This window comes from Talpa occidentalis, unplaced genomic scaffold, assembly GCF_014898055.3.
Source record: "Talpa occidentalis isolate TD23 unplaced genomic scaffold, MPIMG_talOcc4v2.1 talOcc4.13, whole genome shotgun sequence".
Classification (NCBI taxonomy): domain Eukaryota; kingdom Metazoa; phylum Chordata; class Mammalia; order Eulipotyphla; family Talpidae; genus Talpa; species Talpa occidentalis.
In genome coordinates this window covers 25,060,519-25,087,602 of record NW_023601322.1, presented here as the reverse complement: position 1 = coordinate 25,087,602, position 27,084 = coordinate 25,060,519, and the positions used below count along the sequence as shown (strand labels likewise).

At 36.3% G+C, this 27,084-nt stretch overlaps 1 long non-coding RNA gene across 1 annotated transcript in view; it reads right to left on the bottom strand.

Moving 5' to 3' along the window:
• LOC129145592 (uncharacterized) overlaps positions 1-27,084 on the bottom strand; it is a 182,959-nt gene that overhangs the window by 11,683 nt on the left and 144,192 nt on the right. Inside the window, exon 4 of the long non-coding RNA XR_008551370.1 lies at positions 8,153-8,226. This is a non-coding gene — a long non-coding RNA (uncharacterized LOC129145592). The remainder of the gene's footprint in view (positions 1-8,152; positions 8,227-27,084) is intronic.

Below are 27,084 nucleotides of genomic sequence, written 5' to 3'. Positions count from 1 at the left end.
GAATTTCTTTCCCTGCTCTACTTAGGCAGTATTTGGGAACATTAGTTTGCTATTGGTACCTTTGGCAATCATCTTCCTTATAGGAGACAACTGACACCCAAGGAAAGAAGCTCTCAAATGACTTTCTAGCCTATAGCTTGATAATTTCAAAAAGTTTTGAGGTTTGTCAATATTCCAAAAGACACATACATATATATTAAAACAGTAAAAACTGAGTGTGTGTATGTGTGTGCTTTTTTTTTTTTTTACCTAAATTTTTCTTAGGGCTTTACGCACAGTGAAATAGACATGATCCCTTTTCCACAAAGATGGCTGCCTCTAGCACCACAAACAAAAAATGCAATTAAATGAAAATCTAATTTTCAAGTACATCTTGCAATTTATTCGAAGTGGAGAATAACTCACATTATGAGTTTTCAGACTCCAGGCAGAGCACATTAATGCTGCTTTCCTTTAATAATCCATTTTGAAAACTTGATTTTTATTTTATTTTATTTTTAGAAATGCTTGGGGACAGGAAGAAGTCTATAACTAATATGACCAGGTATAGCTCCTCTTTAGAATACATTACAAGACCAACAGATCCAGAATACAATCCTGGAGCAGGCTAATCTCCACTCACTTTTTGTTCCTAGCTTTCACCCTGATAGAATAGGATGTGATTTAAACTCTGCCACTTTAAATCAGCTTTCAATCTTGCATCTAACTCTTCTCCTGGGTTTTAGTGCCATATTGCAATGTTAAAGTGTAAAACTCTGCATCTGCCGAGGCATTTGGCTGGAAAAGCAAGTATGTCAATGGCCGTCCCTTGCTGCCATCACACATATGGAATTTCTGTGTTCAGTCCTGCCATCTGGTCGTTAGGTCTAGATTCACTCTTCATTGAATAAGGACCATCTACCATATCAGTGCCTCTTACAATATGCTCTCCGTTCCATGGTGTTATTTTGCAGCTCCTCTCTGATGACATTCTCTCTTTCCCACAACCCCATCTCCCCAACAAATGTTCTACAACGAGCAACCTTTAATGCCATTTGGAAACAAAACAACCTTCCCCCCAAACAGTGCACAATGAATCAATGTAATTGGAACAACAGCAATCAAAATTTCAAGTAATTGCAAATACAATGCTAAGAATTTCAAAATTGTGGTTGCTATAGACTATACAATGAATTATATGAGATAACCTGTAGACACAAGACAGTCTTAAAGAAGAACCAGTAACATTATGAAGAAAATACCGGTTCATTATCCCTGCTATTCCATTTCCCATATTTATGACAGATGCTAGCTTGGGACTGGATAACATTTCCTCTTGTATCACAAAGGCATGGCCCCAGGATGGAACATAATCCCTACAATATTCACTCTGTAGCTGCTGAACTAGCCCCACCTTGGGGAGATCTAAATACATTTCCTCCTCAAACACTTCAGTTTGGGGGGAAAATGAAGTTCTAGACTAGAAATAAACATCGACTTAATTTGAAAGTTTAAAGGAAAGCCTTCAGCGACCTCCCAACATGATTTCCAAGATAATCACAGAGCTGGGCTGAAACTTCACTAGCTTGATAGCAATAAGAAAAGAAAAGGAATTTAAAACCTGTAACCATATTGTGCAAGTAGGAAGATGATAGCTTAAAAGTGGCTTAAAAGAGAATTGTGTATAAATCAGGATTAAATTTCATATTCTGAATCTTTCCTAAACTCCTTGCCAACTCCACCCGCCCCTCCAACTACCAGACTACCCACATGCCCCATCAAATTTAACTAACACGTGTTTCATTCTATCAGAGATCTGCTAGGGCACCTGCTTAACCTTTATTATACATACAAAACACCTGAAGTTCTCTTTTCATTACCAAATTTGGGATGGAACTCAAGAGTCTGCATTTCCAACAATCTCTTAGGTAATGCCAATGTTGCTGGTCTGAAGAGGAGTCCTAAGTTTATCCAAATGTCTCTTGTTTCTAGCCCTCTAATCTCCCTTACATATGGGAGAAAGAAACTTCATAAAAATTTGAGTTATGTTAATTTAATTTAATAAGCATCTTCTGTATGTCAGGCATGAACTATTTTTCATCATTTAAATCTCACAAAAATCCTGGGCAATTATTGTCATTTCCCCACTGTATAGGAAAAGAAATCTGAGATTGGCAAAAGTAGAATTGAGCCAATTTCTGCCTGACTGCAAATCCTGAGCTATTTAGTCTTACTGTGGGTTAAAAAAAAATCATTCAGGACTGAGTTATCATTACTCCTATTTAGTAGTACATAGCTGATCATATATATATATATATATATATATTACACATTTAAATTGAAAAAATCAAAACAAAACATATTTATTAGAAATGCATTTCTCTTTATTTTCCCTCCATTGGAAATGCATTTCTCAAATGTTTTGGATAGAATATTTTTTCAGTGAGTTTATAACCCCCTGGATAAATATTATTTTGTGCTAGAAAGCAAACAAGCAAACAGAAAACCTCCCAAAAGGCCACGCAAAAAAACAATGTGTTTAATTCTACCCAAACAGGGAATCTTCTTATTTAGAGAGAAACTCCTTGGACCTCTGGAATGTTTGTGCATATTATTCTGTTCTTTTAATTTCTGCATGTCTGAAACCTAGTACAGTACCTATTACAATCTAGGCATGTTTGTCAAAATGAAATAAATAAACCCACTAAAGGCAAGTTGAACCCTTAAGGAGAAAGAAGAGATGGAGTGTGATTGGTAAAAGCAAATATTCTGGAGTCACAGATGCTAGGTTTGAATGTTTGCTTTTCCATTTACTGGTTGTGTGAATTGAGCCAGGTAATTCTTTGCCCTGAGTCTCAATTTCCTCCATCAGTATACTGTGAAAATATCATAAATTGCAGGGAGTTATTGTGATAATTATATTAAAATGCAAAGTTCTTAAAGCCATGATAGCATATATTACAGCTTCAGTAAGGCATGGTTTTATTATTAAAATAAGGGAGTAGCCTTGTTATGGAATAGTACACTCTGGGGTATGGAAGGACAGGGCACTGATTCTCAAACTTGCTGCACATTTAATCATCCGGAGAATTCTTAAATCTATCCATGCTGGATAATACTACTAGAGTTGCTGATTTAATTAGCATAGGGAGTGGCCTGAACTGGGCATCAGTTGGTTTGAAAATTCTCCAGGTAATTATAGTATTTTTAAATCATGATGCTTATGCTGCATTCCATATTAATTAAATCAGACTCTCTATGGGTGAGACCTAGATAATAGTATTTTTAAAGCTCCCCAGTTGATACAACGTAGAGCCAAGATTGAGAACCACTGCCTCACAAAAAATCTTCCAGGGGTTGTAAACCCTGTTGCAAGTTAGGATCATTTCAGGAAACAGAAAAGACTGACATGAGACCCCAACCTAGAGCAATTTATGTCCCAACTCTGGACTTGAGACTCAAAATGAGGTAGTCAGTAAAGGTTCCTGCAGGTGATTTTTAATTTACAGCCAGCTTCAGGACCCAGTATTCCAGAGATTCTTAAACTTTTGTACCGGTAACAACCAGCTAGAAAGGCAGGTAAGACATAAATAGCTAGACTCTACCACTGCAGCTTCAAAATAAGTAAATCTGGGCTGCAGCCTAGAAATTTGCTTTTCCAGAAAATTTTCAGAGATTTTGTTGCAGATGTTTCTATTAAATAAAATGTGTTTCTTGCAGTTTGTTTATACCTGAAGCAGCATATCCCTTCATATAGCTCTTTCTCTGCTCTCATATTTGGCAAGCATATTCCCTATATGTTTGTCATATCTCCCTACATGCTTGGTGGGGTCAACTTGGTGTTTTGACCCCCACTGTTCTGTTTTATATCAAACAATAAAAGCATTAAATTCTTTCTTGCTAGTTTGTTTTTCTCTTGATCTTGATGTTCACCATTGATAGTTATTTTCTCATGTAATCAATCTCATGTCTACTTTTCTCCTATTTTCTCTTTTCTTTTTAACCAAGCAAACATTTAAATGTAGTCCTAATACTATGATCATAGTGATCTTTCATCATTTATTCTTCCACTAATTTTTTCATTTGTTAAAACATTTCATGAACATGTTACACACTTTTAAAATGATGAAATACTGTGCTATGTACTACGAAAGTACAAATAAAGTACAAGAGGGCCCTTGGCTTCAGGAAGCCTGATATCTAATTGTAATTCTGCAATGCTGTTCAGGTGAGCAAAGCCAGGCAATCTGGCTGTTCCTTTCTCTGTAACTCTATGACCGTCTTGCATGCATCATTTACATCAGAAATGTTCTTGAAATACAGTAGAAGCTACCAGAGTTGTTCTTGAAACATGAATCTGAGTTTGCCAATTATAAAGTGATGAAATATATTCACACTGAGAACACAAGAGTAAGCATGGGGGTACTGTTAACTGGGTGTCTGGTATGGTTTGAATGGGGAGAACGATAGAAAGATGGGAGAGTCAGAATCTAAGACTAGGGCTATTAGGTAAATCTGTCCTAGATATAAGCTAAGGTGTTTGGACCTGAACCCACCTAAAATAAGGATGCATTATAAAGATTTTAAAATGGATGGTTAGTGTAATAAATTTTATGTATTAAAAAGACATGGACAGAGACCAGATTGGAAATGGAATAAATGAATCCAGTATATATACTGGACAACTCTGGCAAGAGTCCTGGAGGAAGAAGACCAAGACCTACACAAAGGTTGCAATGTCAGGGAGAAGGGCATCAGAGACATTGGGGAGACCCTCTGTGATTTGTGGGCTCTAGCTTCCCCTCCCCTGCCTCTGCCTAAGTTCAGAGTGCTTTGTGGATTCTTTCTGCTTAAGCTTTGTTTTCAAAGAGAGTCTTTGAAAGGCCAGGACTCTACTGAGGGATGTGACTGACTAGGACAAGTCCTGGTGCAAGGAAACAAGAGTTATGAGTGGATGCTACTGAGACCAACCCAGGGCAGTGAGTGCCTGACTTAGCACTAGTATGGCAGGTTTGAGAAAATCAGAAAAATCCAAGATTTTAAGAAAATCTGGAGTTCACTGGAGTTCATGATTCAATCATATGGTGGGGGAGTGAAGTACAAATAAATCTCATACATGGGTTTGGACTGAATTCTTATTTCAGTTTCCTGAAATTGTATGAAAAAATGTTAGTATAAGGAAGATGACCACACTATTCTATTCTGGACTCTTGAATTTTAGTCATCCATGGAGATTCAAATGAATGTGTTTAGGTGAAAAGCAGATGCATATGACAAAAGTCAAATGAATGTCTAGGAGGTTTAGACCTCCTAAAATTTTGGAATATATGTTATTTGTGCATTACAATTGCTTTTTACAAAAATACCATTTGAACACACTTCAAACCTAATTTATTCTTTATTCTAGTGTATAGCCTTTGCTTTTCTATCAATTAAAAAAGCTATAAATTATATTTTAAATGATTTATGAAAAATGGAACCAAATTTCATTGTTTATAAAAAATGTCATATGGAGTTATTCCGATCTAAATTTCTAAATTCCATAAACCAATATATTTTTAAATATATTTTAAAAGATTCTTCCAATGGATGAAAATTAACTCTGACTTATTTTTTTATTAAATTGATTTAAGTGATTCTAATGTCTTAACAATTTTAAAATTATTGCCTTTCAGTGACTGTTCTCATTTATTAGAAGGTATATTTTTCTGCAATAATTTTCCTCGGTATACATTTGAAAAACCATTTAGCATTTTTCATCTTTATCCCAATTTTATTAGCATTATCTCACACTGTTCTTTTCATTTTTCTATATGGCTGTTCCTAGATTTGATTTTGTGACATATGTCACTAATATATTAGGTTCAATTTTCAAAGCATAATCTCTAGACCAACAGTTTTCTAATTACATTTTTTGGCCAGGAAAGCATTTATTTGAACAAAATCATATGCTTAACTCTAAAATATAAAACAAGTAAATGAAGTTGTTTTGCTATAGAAGTTGAGACCAGCTTACTGCACATATCCCCACTCCTTTGATCCCACTGCTATCCAAGAAAGCTTCTAGGATTCCCTAGAAAAATTGTTGCTCACAGCATGAAAGTAACTATTATATATGCCAGTTCCTATCATCATAAGCTTTCAATTTTAGTATCTGCCATTGATAAAGCTCCAATATCTTTGCTTATGAAGCATTATCTGCCTTCATTTCCAGGAATAAAAGCCAGAAAACTGAAAAATGAAAAAAACATTCCCAATAACCCCCTCTACACACATATTATAGGCATTTGTTTAGTTTATCATATACAATGAACATTAAGAGATGGATTTATAGTAGGTACAGGTTCTCTTATTTAATACATTTGAGACCATATTTGATAATATAAGGTTCTGATAAGCTGGGAATCATGGAAATGATATGTCTATTTCTTTCACACTTTCACTTTAAGCATGTATGTATTGGAATCATTTACCAATTTCTCAAATGTAGAGCCAAAACCTTTACGTAGATTTTGAGTTTTCTAATTGAAGTTATATCTTTGTGTGTGTGTGTGTGTGTGTGTGTGTGCACGCGCGCGCGTGCGCGCACATGTGTGTTACCACTCACTACTCATTTTTGACAATTACTAGTGCTGATTTCTTTAAAATGGAGAGGAAAAGGTGATTAGAGTTTTTCCTTTTCTTATACAGTGTCTCTCCCACAATTAGCTAGACATGGGTTTTTTGGGTCAGATTTGCAGATATGGAGTAAAACTGCTATAATTATGACTTAGCATAAATTAATGCAGCACAAACTGAATACAGTGCTCATTCAGGGAAAATACTTGGCTCAATCCTTACTGATCATGAGCACCATAGGCACAAGGCATGCCATGGACATCAGTATCAATGTTTCCGTTTTTGACTGATGGACATTAGTTGTTATTCTAGAGTTGGTTAAGTAGCTTTTACAGTACACACAGGAATACCATATATCTAAAATCATTGATAAAAATGAGTGAAAAGAAAATTCTCTAGTCACAAAGTATACTGTGCTGAGCTTTTGGGTTGCAACAGGTTAAATGACATTATAAGTGATATCCAGGCATAAAACTATTAGAGTGGCAAATAGAGCACATGGGTGCAAAGTTAGGGTCTTGATCTGGCTGTGAGTTCTGACTCTTCCCATTCAACAACTGTGAGACTTTGTGTGATGCACAGAACCTCTCTGAGTCTCAACTTCCTCATCTAAAGGATAATTTTATTATCTACTTCATGGGGTTACTATGAACAAAATACAGGATTAAGTCAATGGGGACAGACAGGAGGAGGAAAGTGCCAGGACCAGGGCAAGATGAATTGTTGGTGCTTCTGTGGCAGAGCTTTCCTGTGAGCATTCGTTTTGGAATGGACTCACACATGCACCCTCGACAGCAGTCCCTGAGGACAGGGGTATGAACCAGTGACTATCTGAATAGAAGTTTTGAGTCAAGGTGGAAATATCAACCATGTTTACCAAACGTCTAAGGTGCCAAGTGTTTCACGAGAGGTGAATGGTAAATATCTGTAACAACCTGCTTGAGTATATAAGTTAAAAGTATGTCCTGATAAAATAGTATCCTAATTCCAATTTTATGTGTTATCAATCTCTATTTAGTATACTCTTCCAATAACCTTATTTTTTTTTAATTGAGGGTACCATGGATATGTCATTAAAATAGTTATTGGGGCCTCCCTGGTGGCGCAAGGGGTTAAGCACCACACTATGAAGCAATCAACAGTCTCTGTAGCACCATTTCGATCCCCGGCCAGCCAAGGAGCAACCCACATGGCACAGCAGGCCTTTCCTGTTTCGCCTGCTGCTCTCCTTGGCAGTGTATTTCAGTCAATCTGCCTATTCTGCTCCCCACTCTGTCTATGGTGAATCCTCACCCCCCCCCCACAATTTCTGGTTTTTACCCCAGCTCTTGAATGCATAAATAAATATTAAAAATTAAATTAATAAAATAAAATAAAATAGTTATTTAACAGACTTGGTTATTTTAATGACATATCACTGACAGGCAACACTATGTTATTAGGTTCAGTTGTACAACATAAAGATTTGATATTTGGATATATTGCGGAATGATAACTGCAATAAGTCTAGTTGACACCCACTATTTCACATAGTTATAATCATATAATAACTTACCAAGAAAATGAAGATACTCTTAAAAGACTGTCTGAAGGAAGTTTGAAGCAAGGAGAAAAATCCACAAGGAGATTCTGAAAGTAAAATTAAAACAAACACGACTGAAAATAGAGTAGTATTGAATAATCCATGGTTCAAACATGGGTAAGACTGATATTAGTAATGTTTATTTTTTTTATTTCATTTTAACATACTTCAGACATATGTTACCACACCCGCTACCAAGGCACCCATAGTACTTCCCTCCCCATCATAGCCCATTACACCTCCTCCCTCATTGTTTCTCCACCCTCCCTCTTCCTGTTTGGAAGCTTCAATTTTATAATCAGATTTCTTGGATTTGTTCTGGGTTTGGGTATGTCTGGTCCTTTGGATTTTTCTTTCTTTCTTTCTTTCTTTCTTTTTTTTTTTTTTTTTTTGCGCAATGTATTCCACATATAAAAGAAAAAAATCTGTTGTTTGTCTTTCCCCTTCTGGATTATTTCACTTAGTATAATTCCCTCTATTTCCTTCTATTCTGTTGCAAATGGCAAGCATGCTTTTTTTAAAGCTGCATAGTATTCCATTCAGAGAGCAAATTAAAGGAAAGGTTTAGCTGTCATTCTGGCACATCTATTTTGTAGCCTGACTTTAAATAAGATTAAAAGACTATTTTTAGAAAATTAGAACATTCTCTTGACCTCTACTCACTTATCTTTTCCCCACCTTTCTCAAATCTCTTGCAAGTGCTGATTTTTTTTAACTGTCACCATGTTTTTGCCTTTTCCAGAATATCATAGTTGGTATTATACATCATATGCCCTTTCCATAATGGCTTTTTTCACTTAACAATATGAATTTAGGGTTTTTCCATGTCTTTTCAGGGCGTGCTAGGACACTTCTTGCTTTCATTGCATAATGGTCCCTTGTAGACATACACAGAGTTCATTTATTTTTTTTTTTATTTTTTAAAGATTTATTTATGCATACAAGAACTGGGATACAGGTCAGAGGTGTGGTGGGGGGGGTGGCGGGAGGGTGAGAGGATTCATCAGAGACAGAGTGGGCAACAGAACAGGCAGATCTACTGGAACACACTGATGAGGGAAGCAGTGTGGGGGTCGGGAGAGGTCTGCTTTGCCCATATACAGAGTTTATTCATTCACCTGTCGAAGAGTGTTTTGTTTGCTGTGATTTTGCCTACTTAATTTAAGTCATGTATATTTATGATCTTCTACTGCCTAACACTAATGGCAAGATATTCCCTTTTAAAAACAATCTATGTAAAATCAGTTATTTTAACTTTCAAATATATTTGGATATCAAAATACTGTTCAATACAAAGTATCTCACAACTATGCTTAAATCATTTATTTTTGAAAACAGTAATAATTGAGTAATTGTTACAATGTAGGCTATCTATGAATATAGATTTCTACATAAGGACATAATTTCTATGACTCAACAAATATATTGGTAAAAATATGCATATTTTTAATCTTCATGTTCAGGAATTTGAGTCTTTAGAATGGAGATAGAGATAGCAACAATTTTTTAGAGCTGTATGTTCTTTTGTCTTCATATCTTATTCTTGGTTTCAGTTTATATTATTTGAAATACGATTTGATTGAGTGATATGTAAATCACATGCCTAAACTTGCTCACCCATCACATTTCCTAAAAAAGAAGCTAACAGCTTCCTGATTTCCTTTAGACAATTAGCTATTTTGCATAGAACTAGGAGTTAAGTCTCAGCACTCACCACTATAGCCTGAGTTTGATCCCTGGCCACCAGGGAACTAACAAACCTGCCTGTTTTGCTCCCCACTCAGTCTCTGGTGAATCCTGCCCCCTCCCCACCTCACACCTCTGGCCTACACCCCAGGTCTTCTAGGCAAAAATAAATTAAAAAAAAAAAAACTATTTAGCATGCTTCCAAACTGTGAATGTTACTGCACTCCTATAATATTTTCAGTTCCTTATTTCCCTCATTTTTTTAAAGAAGTATGTATATAAAAACTTTTATTGTTCCAATTTTGATTTTGTGAGGCCCTAAATCTTTATCTGACAATTCAGAATTTTTAAGGCTGCTTATATGACTCCTCTTCACAAGTTGGCCTTTAGAATCATAAAAAACAAAGAAGGAACGTTGCCTCCACCTTCAATGTGTGATGGCCACTCTATTTTCTCCCACAACCTACCACAGATAATTCCTTAGACTGTGGAAAAATTGAAGCTGCTAAACATCTTTCTTCTCTTGTTGTCTGCCTTAGATTTTAAATGCATGTAACATAATTGGCAGTAACAATGTATGTCTTCTGTGCTGGCTAGCAATCCTCAAAGCACATCTCACTAATTCATCACCATCCAATCAATAATGGCCCCTGCTGAGAGGGGACAAGAGAAGGATGTCTTTCTTTTTCTCATAAATATTTGAAATTGGCCTAATTATAATGTCCTATGCTTGCATGTAGTGACAATGCCCTTCTGTTTAGACGAGCAGAGAGATACACAGGTGGAGAAGTACCTAGCTAGGCAGATTAAATAGAAATGTTTCACTGAAGAGTGTAACTGCAGAAAAGATCACCAACCTATATACCAATTGCATAAAAACAAGTGCATGAAACAAAGGTGAGACCAGGCAGAAATCAATTAAACAGAACTTTGCCACCTTTCCACTGACGCATATGTAGTTATCTCCCTCTTGGTCTTCTTTTTGTTCTCTGCTTTTCTTCTATTTGTATCCCTATTTTCTCCTTAAGGAAACTTCTTTGCTCTCCTCTCACATTTCTGTTTATTTCCTTCCTTCTTTTTCTATCTCATTTTCTGCATTCTTTTCCTTTTTCTTTATTCTCTACTTTTAGATTTGGAAGTAACACAAGAAGGATAGTGATTTGGGACACCTAATCTTGCAGCACTAAGAACCATAAACTTCAAGGGGATTAGCCTGTATGTGTGCAAATGATTAGAAAAATATTACAATTTTCCAGGCAGGAGATAACGAGGTTCTGAAATGGTGGTCATGGGAAAGGTAAAGAGAGGATAGATGTGAAAGGTGTTGCAAAGATAGAATTGACAGCTTCACTATTATAGGGGAGACTAGAGCACACCTTCAGAACAAGCAGGGAATCATTTGCACATTATAACCGTGAATTTTTCAAGTGCTAATTCGGTCATTGCAATGTGAACTTCAGCAATCTGCCCTTTATATGCATAACAATATCATAAATAAATCAGGGGAAAGCTAATGAGAAAATATATATCAAAGAGCCAAGTAAGCTCCATGCAGAAAATCAACAACAGTTTGTAATTCAGTTCAATCATGTGCTGGGTAATTGCATATTATGCAATCCAAAAGCATGTGCACTTTCTATTGTAAAATCAGATTGCGTTCTGAATGTAGGCTATCTGTGAACGCAGACTTCTACACAGGGCATGGTAGCTTTGCATGTTGAGATGTGCTGAAATAAACACTTGAAAATAAAAAAAAGACACTTCTCTCCCATGACCTCTTTGGAAAAATAATACCATTGGGCATCACGCCTTGGAAACCCACATGGCACAGTTAATGAAAAGCCAGGAGTTTGGAGAGAATATTGAATTTGAAAGTCTCTGAGAGTGTTCCCCAAATGGGCTGTTAAGTCCCTGTGACAGAGAACATTAGTGCTAGATGATGACAGTCATTCGATTCTAAACACAAACCATATTGTCTGTGATTAAAGGCAGATGCTGGAGGAGGGCGTCCAGGGCATTGAGGCCAGAGCTGCACTAGAACTAACACTTGGCCATGGCAAGGCTATGACCAAATGCAGTAATAATAATCATCATAATAAAATAGACAAAATTTGCCTTCTTCCACATCTTGAAGGGTAGAGGGCCATGACTTTCCTGAAAGCTTAGAGTTCAAATTTTCCTCACATCTGGGCAAAGATACCAAGCCTTTTATATTGCTTTTATTCTGTAGCTAAGATGACCACAAAATAAACACACACCCTGCACACCATAACCACAAATGCATAACAACCATTTTAAACACATACATGAGTAAGGGTTGGTTTATCTGTAAATCTGTTAAATAGGAATTAGGGAGTATACAGCTGCTTAATCTACTTTTATGTCCCCTTTAATATGGAAAAAATACCTATTTTTCTATATTGACATTTTTTACAAGTGCTTGTGATTATTTTAGTGAACGATTGTTCGTTTTTTAAAATTATCAAGACAGCTTCATTGTATCACTTATGAAACCAATCATATTAGATTTATTAAAACTATTCATACACATCTCACAACTCTCTTGCTGGACCAAAATCACATTGGTAAAAGGCTATACCCATTTATCATTAATTAAATATTTATTTATACATCTAGAATTTTTTATACTTTTCATATCAACTTGATGAACAATTTCTTCAGTCTTACAGTGTAGGCAACTGAGGTTACAGAAAGGTTAATATTCCCAAAGATACATAGTTATTAAATAGCAAAGCTGAAATCTGAAAACAATCTGACATCAGAACCTATGAATTTGAGGAGGAGCATGAGGGAATGGAGGCAAAGCTTAAGGGATCTAAGTAGGAGGGATCTAATTAAACCATATTGCTCAAAAAAATTAGCTTCCAAAGGACTTCAAGTTCAATATAACTGTGAATCAGAAGTGTTTCTCCCTCCCCATGCAGCACATACACCCAGGGAATTATAAAAACATAAAAATAAAGGCAAGATGAAATGAAGTTTGATACTGAGAATAGGTTGGGAAAATCTAACATTTTTTTAATATTCAAGAAGAAGAAAGAAACAATGGAATAAATTCAGTATTTTATGAGACAGTGGCTAAAAGTTTTTCAAAACTAGTGAAAGACTGGGCCTCCCCAGTGGCGCAGTGGTTGAGCACTGGGCTGTGAAGCTGCCCACAGCCTCTGCAGCACCGTTTCAATCCCCGACCACCAGTGAGGCTCCCACATGATGCGCAGACCTCTCCTGCCCGCCCGCTGCTCCCCTCAGCAGTGTACTTCGTCAGTCTGCCTTTTCTGCTCTCCTCTCTGGCTCTGGTGAATTCTCTCACTCACCCCCGTGCTTCTGACTATACCCAGTGCTTGTATAAATAAATAAATCTTAAAAAAAAAAAAACTAGTGAAACATTGATTCCACAGATTCAAGAAGCCCTATAAATTCTAAAGTGTGTAAATAAAAAAGCAAATCTACACACATCATATCAAAATTAGAAGTAAAGTAATTATTCAAGAAAAAAATATTTCCTTCAAGGAATGAGTTATAAAGATAATTGGATTTTCTTTAATGTATGGAAGCAAGAAGATGATTGATATTTCCTGAATATGTTGAAAACTTCCTTTCTAGAATTTTATACTTATTATAATTACATACAAATATCACAATTAAAAAAAAAAAACACTTCAACGCAAACAAAAGACTAAGAAGGTTGGTCATTAGCAGGTCTTGATTTAGGGAAAAATAAAAGTGGGTGTACTTTAACATGAGCAAGATGACCCTTCAGAAACAATGTAAGAAAGAATAAAGAGGGCCTCCCTGGTGCCTAGGGGTTAAGTCTCAGTATTATCAACAGGATGGCCTGAGTTCAATACCAGCCAGGGAGCTAACCCACACCTCTCCTGCCTCGCCTACTGCTCCCCTAAGCAGTGCAGTTCAGTAACTCTGTCTGTTTTGCTCCCCAGTCTTTTTCCGGTGAATTCTTTCACCCCCATACCTCTGTTCTTCTATGCAAAAATAAATTAATTAAATAAAATTTTTTTAAAAAGAAATAATAAGGAGCAAAGAAAAACTTTCTGGGAAAAGCCTGAAGAAAAAAACTACACATATAAGAATATCATTGGAAGATACAAAAAAAAAAAAAAAAAGACCTAAATTATGATAAATTGGGAGTAGATAAAAGTAATTTATGGAATGATTAAAGTTTTATTTAAAAAAAAGGACTCAGATATTACACTGCTATAAATAGGTACAAATGTCATAGAATTTAGGGCAATACCTAAAAGAAAAACAGAATACTATTTCTGGAAGCCTGCTCATTGAGAGAGTATGGAGTGATGGAGAGAAAGAAGTCAGAAAAGCAAATATGTTCTTCTTGACTCTGTTAGTCTATAGGGAATTATGTGAAAGCATATTAAAATGTAGCATTTAAATATAAGTTCACTTATCATCGGCACAGTAATTTCAACTATAATCAAATTAAGTCAAGTCTCTTGCATGTCTGAACATCTTGCGAGACTCCTCAGCAATTCCTGGTGCTTTGTGTTTCTGTTAGATTTAGTGACCCATTTCCTGATGTAAGTATTCACCAGAAAGACAGTCTCTAGAATGTTTGGAATTTAGGAGGTAATATAGCAATTTTTCAAGCTCTGATCATTATATATATATTTTTTATTCATTGAGTCAGTCATTATTTGGGGGGAATTAAACTCCTTGCACCAAGCTCTTGAAAATGACTCCAAACTGAATAAAGGGTAAAACAGAGGTCTCATCCTTGTTTAGCATCTCTGCAAAAGCAAAGTGTTGTGTCTGGTTTCCATGTCTAAAAGCAGTTATTTCATATATTGTACTCAGCCATTTAGTTGTTCCAGAATGGGAGGGCTGATATCATAACCACTCTAGTTTCATGGACAAAAACCAACTTTCTTTGTACTGTTTTATTTTCATGTTTCACTTAATATACTTGAATTTCTTTCATCTAATCACCATGCATATTTATATCTAACCATAAAACCTGTCATATAATAGAAGCAGCATTAGCAACTAGTTAAATTAATGAGAAAATACATATATGCCAGTCATTAGGCTAAGCATTTTTTAGTTATTGTGCCATTTATTTCATATAGCCAATCCATATAATTTGTTGTTACACATCAGCTGACCATCTCTTGCTTTTCTAATTAAAATTTTATTGGAACGCAGCCACACCCAGTTGTTTACATAGAGACTTCAATGGCTTTGACACTCTAAGGGCAGAGCTAAGTAGTTGGAACAGAGAACATATAATCTAGAAAGTCTTTATTAACAAAGAAATAACCTATTCATTTTCTGGCCCTTTATAGAAAACAGTTGATAGACCCTAATGTATGCTCTTCCCCGGAAAAGGAAATTGAGGCATAAAGAGATTATTTCATTTGAACAAAATGAAATTAAAACATAGACCAGTCAGAACCTAAAGTCCTATTATTAACTCCTATATCCCATGACTTCAGACAATATTTTTCTGTCTAGATTGTGATTCTCTAACATTGCTTAAATGTTGAACTCAAAGAAGCTCAAACTGTTGAAATAATTGATAACCTCCTTTCCCTCCCAAAGATTATTTATTTTTTTCTCCTATTCTACTTGGTTTTGGTCTTTTTAGACCAACTATCCATATCCTTTCCAAGAAGCCTTCTTTAATGACCCCAGCATATATTTGCTTAATTCTTAAAAGTTTTGGTAATAATGTCACTCAACCTAAAAGATAATCAAAATCTACATAGGTTATGTTTGTATAACAACTCTTCCAGAAAACAAAACACTTTCATTAATTCATCTGTGTCCCGATAGTATACACTAAAGTTCATGGGTATAGCTTATTAAGTAACTTATGAACATGCAAACCAATAGTTAACCATCAATCAAGAAATGTTTTTTTAAAAGATTTATTTTTATTTATGCATTCAAGAACTGGGGTACAGACCAGAGGTACAGGGATGAGAGGATTCACCAGAGACAGAGTGGGGAGCAGAACAGGCAGATCTACTGAAATACACTGTGAGGGGAGCAGCAGACAGGAGAGGTCTGCTGAGCTATGTGAGTAGCTCCCTGCTGGGGAGCAAACTCGTGCTCATGCCACAGTGGCTGGTGAAAGCTTGATAGCACTGAAACTTTACCTCCTGCATCACCAGGGAGGCCCCAATCAAGAAATGTTGATGAAGAATCTCCAATAACACAGGACTAGAAATGTGTTGGTAATATAGTGTTGAGATGGATCAATTTTGTTTCTCTATTCATGTAACTTCATAGTTGAGTATAAAAGGAAGAATATTAAATAAGAAAATTAGGGTTCAAAGAAAGTTAAGCCATCTTGTGTCCCTCTGTAATTCTCTCATATGTCAGGTGCTCTAAAATCTCTTCTTTCCCATGCAAAACTCCCCATGAAACTATCTTCAATCCAATAGCCAGGCTTAAAATATGCTTCCCTCGTTTTCAGTGGCAATAAATTTCATTTCCTGTTCCAAGAGTAAGTCTGCCCTATACAATATAAATCAGGCTTGCTTCACCTATTTCCCCAATTCTCCACTTCACCAAATTCCACAATCAGCAGAATACAAGTTTAGAAACTGATGAGCAAGCAAAAATGGAATTTGCTTTGGTGTGTGAAAAGAGATAAGACTGTAACCATATATTAATTAATTATTTTACTCTGTTTGGAAAGAATAATCCCTGTATGTTGGTTATTGCAAAGGGACGTAGAGAATATTTGTTAATGTATAGCTGTTAGTCCGATGTTAAGAAAATACTTACTTTAGGTAAGGAAGTAGTGCTAGATTAAGAGAAGAGGGAATGTTAAATGTTGACTAAATAATTGGGTGTAAGTTCTGAGGCTAGATGTATGAATGCCAGAATCATTAACATAAGTTCTAACACAATTTTGATAATGCATTCATAATCTGAGAGTGTAAAATGAGAAGGGAAAAGGAATTAGGACATGAAGAAATGTATGTAATAGTTGAGTAGAAGAGAAGAAAAGCAGCAAAAACAAAGCACAGAGATATGTAAACAAATGAGTCCATGGAAATCACAGGGAAGGTGGTTCAGTAAGGGAGGGACAGACATTGCAAACACAGTGTATGAAAGGATGAGAGAATGAGAAACACCCAACATCCACACATACACGTGTGTTCTCTCTCTCTCTCTCTCTCCCTCTTGCTTTCCCTCTCTCTCTACCTCTCTCCTTAGTCCTTAATTTCTTAGTTCTTAGTTGAATATTTTCTTTGTCCAAAAATTCAGACTTTTAGGGAAGATTTCAAGAGACACATTTGGTATTACCTTCATATCTTTATATACTGCTAAGTGTTTTCAAACAAACAAGCAAAAAATGACAAATGAAGCACCTGAAAGAGTTGGAAACATGATTCAAGTGAGTCACACTTGCAAGAAAGTGAAGTAGAAGTTTGAGGACATTCCTCTTAAAGCAAGAATAACAGTTCAGTATGATAAACACAATATGTGGTGAAATGAATTTTGTTTAGGTTGTTGATAGTGATTTTGATATTGAAGAACTTGGACAGTAAATTGATTAGGGAGAAGAAACTCATGATGACTGTAGTTTTAATTGTACACTGGCATTTTTAAAGATTATTTTGGTCTCTGCTGTGAAATAATGCTAATGGGAACCTCTAAATTACATTATATAATAAAACACCTAAGCACTAATTTTCAAATCTGATCATCTGACAATGTCTGTGATATTTCTTTCAGTGAATACTATTCCATCTTATGAACCACCATTAAAAAACTGATATGCTCATGTGTCTGTTTATAAAATGATATCAATGTAAGTATGATTGACTATTTGCTTCTTTTTTTTCCTAGTAGGACAAGTTATGACATCAGGTGTTAAATTAAGATTTCTAGAAAAAATTAGATTTTGAGAAAATGCTGCCTACTGACTTCTTTGCTTTTGAAAACTATCCAAACTTAAATTTGGTGGGGAAACATCTGGATCAAAATTATATAGCCTGAATTTTTTTAAGGTTCATTAAAGGACATTGCATTAAAGAAGTAAGTAGTATTACTTACTGGGAGGGATATATTCCCTCCTATTATATGCAAAGGTACAGTTTCCCTCTACACACAGAGAAGAAAGACGGAGGCTTTTATCGTGTGATCTTCTGCAGATAGATTTCCCAGTCTCTACCCTGAGCAATGGACAATTTCAAACAATGGTTCCCCAAAAAGCATCATGTGTTGAGCTGTGTAGGTCCAGCCTTCATGAACCTTTTGCAGTAGACAAAAGGAGAAGACATTCCACTATCTCATTCTTCTTTTCTATCAGTCTTCTCAGATTTGTTCCATGGAGTATGAACCCTGCCCTTCTTTGTAGCCTTGGAAGAAAGGAATGGCAACAAAAAATGTATTTAAAGAAGAGTAGCTGGGCCTCCCGGTGGCGCAGCGGTTGAGCGCTGGGTTGTGAAGTTGCCCGCAGCCTCTGCAGCGCGGGTTCGATATCCGGCTGCTCCCGGGCCACTGGAGGAGGGTCCCACATGGCGCGCAGACCTCTCCTGCCGCCCGCTGCTCCCCTCAGCAGTGTACTTCAGTCCATCTGCCTGCTCTGCTCCCCGCTCTGTCTCTGGTGAATTCTCTCACCCTCCCGTGCTTCTGACTGTACCCAGTGCTTGTATAAATAAATAAATAAATCTTTTAAAAATAAATAAAGAAGAGTAGCTTTCCTCTATTTCCCCCTTTGAGACTAAAGCTTTATTTACTTTTTGTACTTTAATTATATCTGCATTTACTTATTTCATAATTGATTTTACAATTGTCTCACATACCCAATGTATCCCACTGTGTCAATGCCCATAAAAACCTCTGTGTAGATTGGTGGGATTCCCTTGATGAAGTTACTGAAGTTCCCATTTACAGATGCCTCCAAGCAGCCAAGGAAAACCACCACCATCCTCTAATAGTAGTCATAGGGCAAAGCCAGAAAGGTGAGCTATGCTTGTACAGAGGAGATCCAGTTTTCTCAGTGTCTGTATTACTAGCAAAGAAAAAATTTCTTCTGTGCCAATTTTGAAATGAATTAATTAATTGAAGACCAATCTTGGGTGAACTTTTCATTCCTTCATTTTCTATCATTTTTCTGCACAATAGTGCATGTGGGGAGACCCTCGGGGAGCAATAAGACACTTGGATCAGCCAGTTGTAGATTAAATATAGACTCCCTGTGGCAACTCTTATCTCCTGCCTTCCCTCCTGCTTGCAAAGATGCAGAGATGGGATTATTGCCACAGCTGTGCTTCCTAGAAGACTAATCAATGCGACTATAAGAAAGCCAGAAATGCTGCGGGATTTCCAATTTTTAAGGATTTTTTTTAAATGAGAAACAGTTCTGAAAGTTATAATACAGTTAAATCCAAATGCCCATTAAAGGCAAATTAAGTCATAAAAATTGACCTATTGTCCTGTCTTGGGTGCATTCAATCTGGGATTGCTAAGACCAGTCTATAGGATACCAAAAAAAAAAAAAAAAAAAAAAACAAAGGTCTCTCCAGTGGCACAAGGGGTTATATCTCAGCACTATGAACGTAACTGCAGCCACTGGCCAGGGAGCTGACCCATATGGTGCAGCTGACCTCTCCTGACTTGCCTGCTGCTCCAGCAGTCTATTTCAGTAGATCTACCTGTTCTGCTCCCCACTCTATCTCTGGTGAATCCTCTCCTTCCCCCACCTCTGCACTACACCCCAATTCTTGTATGTATAAATAAATAAAATCTTTAAAAAAAATAAGCAAGCCAAGTTCCCAGAGAACACTGATTCTCTACCAGAATCTTGTTCATCTGAGTCAAATTGCAGTTGGGTCTCACTCACTGAAAGAAGCATGGTTACAGCAATGAGACATCAAATTCACTTTTGCTGCCTCTTCATGAAACTTCAGTTGAAGCCTAATGTCATGGAAGCATTAAGGACAAATTCCATACAGTACAAAATAATAAAAATACATGTAGAAAATGAAGAAGGAGCTCCAGAGAAGATGTAGTGTGAATCACTCATACAGTAAAAATTAGAATTCTGTCTTCTTGTGGGGAGTCTGTAACCACCCATCTTTATAACAAGGAGTAGGATCCCATTATTTGACAGCATGCCCCACCCCATGGAAAGGTAGAATGAGGACATCCTGAGCAAATCAAGCTGAACTTGGGAATAAGCAGTTGGACAACAGTTAACCCAATTATCTCTTCCAGTCTACATCAGTTAATGTATATTTATTGAAAATCTAAACATGCCAGAAACCATGATAAGCATACTAGACTTGATCCTGTCTTGTTGGAGCTTCTTATAGTTGAGAATATTATATTAAATATTATACATGAAAATATGCATGTCATAGATCCAATCTAAGAGAAACAGATCCCAGCCTATGGAAAAGGTTGTTAAGTTTCCTACCAGCTTTTGGAAAAGGTATAGGTGCCACATGGTTTAGGTCAAAAACCAGACAAGGGGTGAACTCTGACAAATTCATGATGGATCAGGGCACCTTCCTGTGTGGAAATACATGCTAAAAGGCTGCTTGGGGTACTCAACTTGATGAAGGGGCCATTCAAAAACCCCCTTCACAGTTGTTTTTTTACCAGGCATCTGTCTATTGGTAAGTGTAGAAAAGAAAATTTGAGGTCCTCAAAGCTCACAGTCCCCCACCCTCATTTGCACAATTTGTCTTGATATTATCAAAAGAAAATATTCTATCTTGCTATGATTATGTTATACTGAGAAAAAAATAAGCAGCATATAGCTTAGCAAAAAAACAAAAATAGTGAATTTAGGACCCCACTGGTTTTAATAGAAATATATATGTTCAGGTTTTTATTCATTTATTGAATTACATTAATGAGGAATATGGTATCTTATGTATTTCTAAACAACATTTATGGGGAGGAAGATATTCACTATGACACCTTGCTCTGTACCACGAGAATTCAGGGGAAGGCAGTGAAAATGGAAGATTGTGAAAAGCCTAAAGTGTGATAAGGATAAGTTGGAATTCAGTAGGGCTGATTCAAGCCTTTAATGAATGTATCACACAGAAATCAGGACATTTAGTCATGTATACCTGACCCAGGGGTCAGAGAATATAAAGGAAAATTAAGGGAGAATGCAGAGCAATTCTGTCTTAGTTGCTGTTGTTATACAGTAATATTACAATAAACTAAATGACTTATATACACAATGGAATACATACAACTCAAGCTGTAAGAGGAAATGAAATCTTGTCACTTGTGACAACAGGCATAGAACTGGGGTAGGGGGTGTTGTTAAGTGAAATAACTCAGAAGAAGAAAAACAAATACCAATGATTTCACTAATATGTAGAGTGTAGAGAAATAAAACAAAGTAATAGACAAAACTAAACCAAAACAAACCTCGGATTTATGACTACAGAATTGAGACTATTAGAAGAAGGGAGAATAGGAACAAAGGGAGTGGGGGCCCAGTGGTCTATGGTGGAGGACAATAGGTATTTTGGTGGTAGGTGAGATGTAGTAACATAGATTTGAAGAGGTGTCAACCTATTAGCCTAAATCATATATGGTATTGTAATCTAATGATACATCAGAAAAAATAAAATGTAATATAAATTCAAATTAATCTATAATGGGTTGACAGTTTTACACACATACAAACACACATTTGTCAAAGATAGCTAGTAAGCATAAGGGAAATATTTGATGTTCTAGCATGGTGAGACTAAGATGATTTAATTGTGTTTTGTAAAAAAACAAAAACAAAGACAAAGTAAGACATATATTATACTGTCTGTGGTTCAGTAGTCTTATAACATGTTTTATTTTACATCTTTGTTTCAGAATCTCATACAGATGTCATACAGAATTGGCTCGGTCTGTAGTTACATCTGAGGTTCAACCGTGGAAGGACTATTTTCTCACTCCCATGACTGCTAGAAGGTTTCAGGTTCTTCCTGTCTATCATAGATTACCCTCAACCCCTAGACAGTACCCTCATGCCTTGCCATGTGAGCTGCCAATGTCTGGTTTCATCAATCCAGTGAGGGAAACAGAAAGAGAGAGAGGGACTAGCAAAATTGATGTTATATTTTAATTTAACATAACCATGTAATCACATATATGGAATCATGTACATACCATCCACTTTGCCATATTCTATTTGTTAGGGGAAAGTTACATATCCCACCTATCCTAAATGGAAAGGAGTATACAAAGGCTTGATCACCAGGAGGTGGGAATCATTAGAAGCCACCCTAGAGTATTTCTGCCACAATGCACCATCTAGTCCATAAAGATCTATGCCTCATATGTATGTCATGCTGATTTTTCCCAGAGTTTCTGAGTTTCATCCCATTAAAACATTCGCTTATAGTCCAGACTCCTCACCTAAATCAGGTACAAGCGAGGATGAGACCTCTGGAACATAGTGTCTGGAATGTAATAAGACTTAAATTTAGCTTACTATTTGGTTGTACATATTTTGAGCATTAGGTATAGAAACTTCTAAATTTCCTTGGTGATAGCTAAGGCTGACCACAACTACCCCATGTAATTAAGTTTGAGATCCTGGAGAGCAGGACCCTTTTATTTAATGTTGATGTCTCCACTAACTTATTCATTGAGTTGCAGTCTTAACAGTTCATAGATATGTAGATCAACTAATGACTGTGTTTGAATAGATGATTTGTAGATCATAGTCAAAAGACACAGTTGACTTGAAATTACAGCTGCAGTTCATAAGCCCATTTTTACTTGATATTCTGTTATATTTTTCTTGCTTGGTTGATGTCTGATATTTACTAAATTTCTTCCCTGAAATTCAAATCCCAACCAAGGCTTAAATGATGAGAAAACATCATGCTCAGTTGATTCCTCAGAAGTGCTATTAAGTTCTCTATTTTGAAACATTTTTCTCTAAAGGTTTTGTGCCTCTTGCATCAAATTAATGCACTATATATGAAAAATATCATTTACAAGGCTTGAGAGTACCAAGTCAGCTAAGCTAAGGTCTAGAGAGTATCTCACATAAGTATGACTTGGATTCTTTATTTCATTAATCATTCCTTAACTCAAAATGTATTTACTGGGTGCCAATTCTGTGCCAAAGTCTATGCTGGACACGAGGGATATGGCAGTAAAGAGATCATACCAAACTCCTCCTTCATGGAACTAACATTTTAATAGATCAGAGACAATAAAAAGATGAACCAAAGAACATTTGACATTGGGATAAAATGTCTGAAGGAACCAGTAAAATGTACTGAAAGAGATATAAATACTTCTAGAGATGATGATTGAGCAAAACCAAATAAGGAATAATATTTATGCTGAATGAAATATCAGCAATTATAAAAAAGTTAATTATATATCAAGAATGAACATACTGGGCTTTGGGTAGATATCTCAAATAAACCCATTTTTACATTGACAGTCAATCTATGACAAAGGGGCCACAAAAATACACTGGAACACAACATCCTCTTCAATAATGTGCTGGGAAAACTGGACAGCTCCATGCAAAAGAATCAAACTAGACAGTTACACTTCACAGCATACAGAAAAAAGCAACTCAAAATGGATAAAAGACTTGGATGTAAGACCTGAAACCACAAAATTCATAGAAGAAAACTTAGGGAAAACACTTCATGACCTATACTCTAGGGCTATCTTTAGAGATTTGTCCCCAGCAGAAATGAAAACAAAAGAGAACATAAACAACTGGGACCACAGTAAACTAAAAAGCTTTGGCACAGCAAAAGAAACCATGACAAAAACAAAAAGAAACCCTACTCAATGGGAGAAAGTATTTTCATGCCATAACTCTGACAAGAGAGTAATATACAAGGTCTAAAAAACCTCATAAAACCAACAGAGACAGCAAATAACCCAATCAAAAAAAAAAAAAAAAAAAAAGGCCAGAAAAACTAAACAGACACTTCTCTAAAGAACACATACACACTGAAATAGGAGTATGAAAAATATGTTCATTGTCATTTGTTATCAGGGAAGTGCAAATCAAGACCACAATGAGATACTATTTCACACCTGCGAGACTAGCTCATATCAAAAAGAACAGAATTGCGCCTCCCCAGTGGCTCAGTGGTTGAGTGGTGGGCTGCAAAGCTGCCGCAGCCTCTGCAGCACCGGTTCAATCCCTGGCTGCCGGCGAGGGTCCCACATGGTGCGCAGACCTCTCCTGCAGTACCCGCTGCTCCCCTCAGCAGTGTACTTCGGTCCATCTGCCTGTTCTGCTCCCCGCTCTGGCTCTAGTGAATTTTCTCATCCTCCCACACTTCTGACTGTACCCAGTGCTTGTATAAATAAATAAATCTATCTTAAAAAAAGAAAAAAAAAGACCAGAATCAACAAGGGCTAGTGAAGGTGTGGAGAAAAAGGAACTCTTCTACACTGGTTATGGGAATGCAGACTGGTCCAGCCCTTATGGAAAGCAGTATGGAGGATTCTCAAAACATTAAAAATGGAACTACCATAAGACCTAACAATTCCACTCATAGACATCTACCTGAAAAATTGAAAACACTAATTCAAAAGGAAACATGCACTCTCATGTTTAGTGCAGCCAACAACCAAATTATGAAAATAACCTAAATGCCCCCAAACAGATGAATGTATCAAGAAGGTATAGTATAGGGGCCTCCCTGGTGATACTAGGGTAAGCACAGCACCATGAAACTATCCACAGCCTCAGGAGCATGAGTTCAATCCCCAGCCAGGGAGCTACCCACATGGTGCAGCAGACCTCTCCTGTCTCACCCGCTGCTGCCCTCAGCAGTGTATTTCAGTAGATCCCCCTGTTCTGCTCCCCACTCTGTCTCTGATGAATCCTCTCACCCATCCACCTGTGGCCTGTACCCCAGTTTTTGTATTTATAAATAAATCTTAAAAAAAAACAAAGGTGTCAAATATATGCACAGTGGAATATTACTCAGCAATCAACAAAAGGCATGCTATATAGCAATATGGATGGATCTTGAAAGGATAACACTAAGTGAAATAAGTCAGAAGGAGACTGATAAATGCAAGATGTGTCACTAATGTGTGGAATACAAAGAATCAAAACTAAGGGTCACATATAAAAGCACAACCTGAAACACTTGAAAGCTAACTACAGACCTGAATCACCCAGTGAGGGAAGCAGATGAGGGCTGGGTAAGAGCAAGGAGATAAGGAAGAACAGTGGGCTATGGTGGAAGACTATGGGTGATTAGTGATAGGGGTGCTATGGCGGCAATACCTAGTAAGGGTATCTTAATGTTAATTAAAAATATTTTTTAAATAAAGCAGAAATTTGTTATCAAATTATAAATTCATTTGATTTAGTATTTACTATTTTTACTTTTTTTAAAGATTTATTTATTTATGCATACAAGAACCAGGGTACAGGCCAGATACGCGGGAGGGTGAGAGGATTCACCAGAGACACAGAAGGGAACAGAACAGGCATACTGACTGAAATACACTGCTGAAGGGAGCAGCAGGCAAGTCAAGAGAGGTCTGCTGTGCCATGTGGGTCACCTCCCTGCCGGGGATCGAACTCGTGCTGCAGTGGCTATAGACAGCCTCATAGGTTGCATCTTAATTAAACCTTTGAGCTACCCCATTTACTATTTTTACTTTTGGAAGATAAAATTGAAGTGAGCAAAGTACCTATTCAAAAAATCTTATGCTTTTTCTTTAAGTTAAATTTGTCTTACAATTTGTGAGGAAGAATTAAGTCTTTTATATGTGTTGCAAATTAATACTCTTACTGAAAATTGTTCAGTTTTGTATTTGATTACTTTTTAATAACTTCAAAAGTTTTCATGGATATTAATACTGTGTATGTTATAAATATTTTAAACTAGGTTGTTGTTTATCTTTCATTTGCTTGTGATATATTTTATAGTGAGATATTTAAAATTTTATGCATTAAAATATATCAATCTTTTTTTCTTTCTGGCCTCACAATTTTAAAACTTGTTTGGGATGACCTTATCATCCTGACATTCAAATATATATATGTTTTCTAATATTTTTCTAACACTTCCATAGATTTCCATATTTATCTTAATTGAGAAAATTATTTTTATAAATGATGAAGGGATTTAAGTTTATTCATTTTTCCTAATGTATAGCTAATTTTCCTGACACTATTTAAGTTGTTTTGTGTTGTTCTTCATATGATGTATTATATAAGTTCTGCAATATTTCGATTGTGCAGGTATTTTATATATTTCCTAGATGTTACATTTCCCCATGGTCTCCACAACTCACACTTAAATTGTACTTGCATAGAAAATAATAAATATTTTCTCACTGACAGAATAACCAGGTTGATTAAATTTTGGATATTAATAACAATAATGTCTCACATTTATATAACCCTTTGTCATACACAAAGCATTTGCACACATATATATTTAATTCCCATAACCACTGTGAGTTAAATGGGGCGGGTATTATATTCTTCAGTTTACAAATGAGGAAACCAAGGCTGAGGAAATGCAGTAATTTGTTCAAGGTCACATTGCTACTGTGAGATGAGTAATGATCCTGAAAAAAATTCCATATCCAGAGCTTTCATTCCCTTTCCTATTCAAATCCACTCAAAAATTATTCATATTTAGCCATTTGTTCTGTCAACAATTGAGGACTAAAGCTAAGAACTTTAGTTGCCTATCCAATTTCCATCTTTCACTTCATTTCTAAAAGAATCTCCATTATGATCAGGTACCTACGCTTTTCAAGACATAGCTCAAAAGAGTGGATTACGATGAGTTCATGTTTCGCAGTGACCATGTTCCCGTTCCAGGTAACTGGTTCTGTACTGGTATATTATTGCATTTGGACAATGCTTTATATGGGGAAGTGCTTTAACTAAAGGTCTTCTGAGTTCCTTTCACTATTCCAATGAAGAGACACGGACTGAAAGTCCTCTCTTTCTCCCCAGTATAGACCACTGTTGATAAAACCCCTACAGCCAATATAGCCATCCTGTGGCTGGACACTGGAAGCCACATGGAAGAAAGCAGAACAAGAGAATTCTGGGAGGGAGGCTGGGAACCTTTGAGCTTTTGTGATAAGAAATACAACTCCTAGAGAGCATGCCAATCAGGATCAGGGTTTCCTATGATTATAGGCAGAAGCAACCTTAACCACTAACAATGATCAGTGACTGTGCAGAAACAGAGAGATTAATAATACAGAGA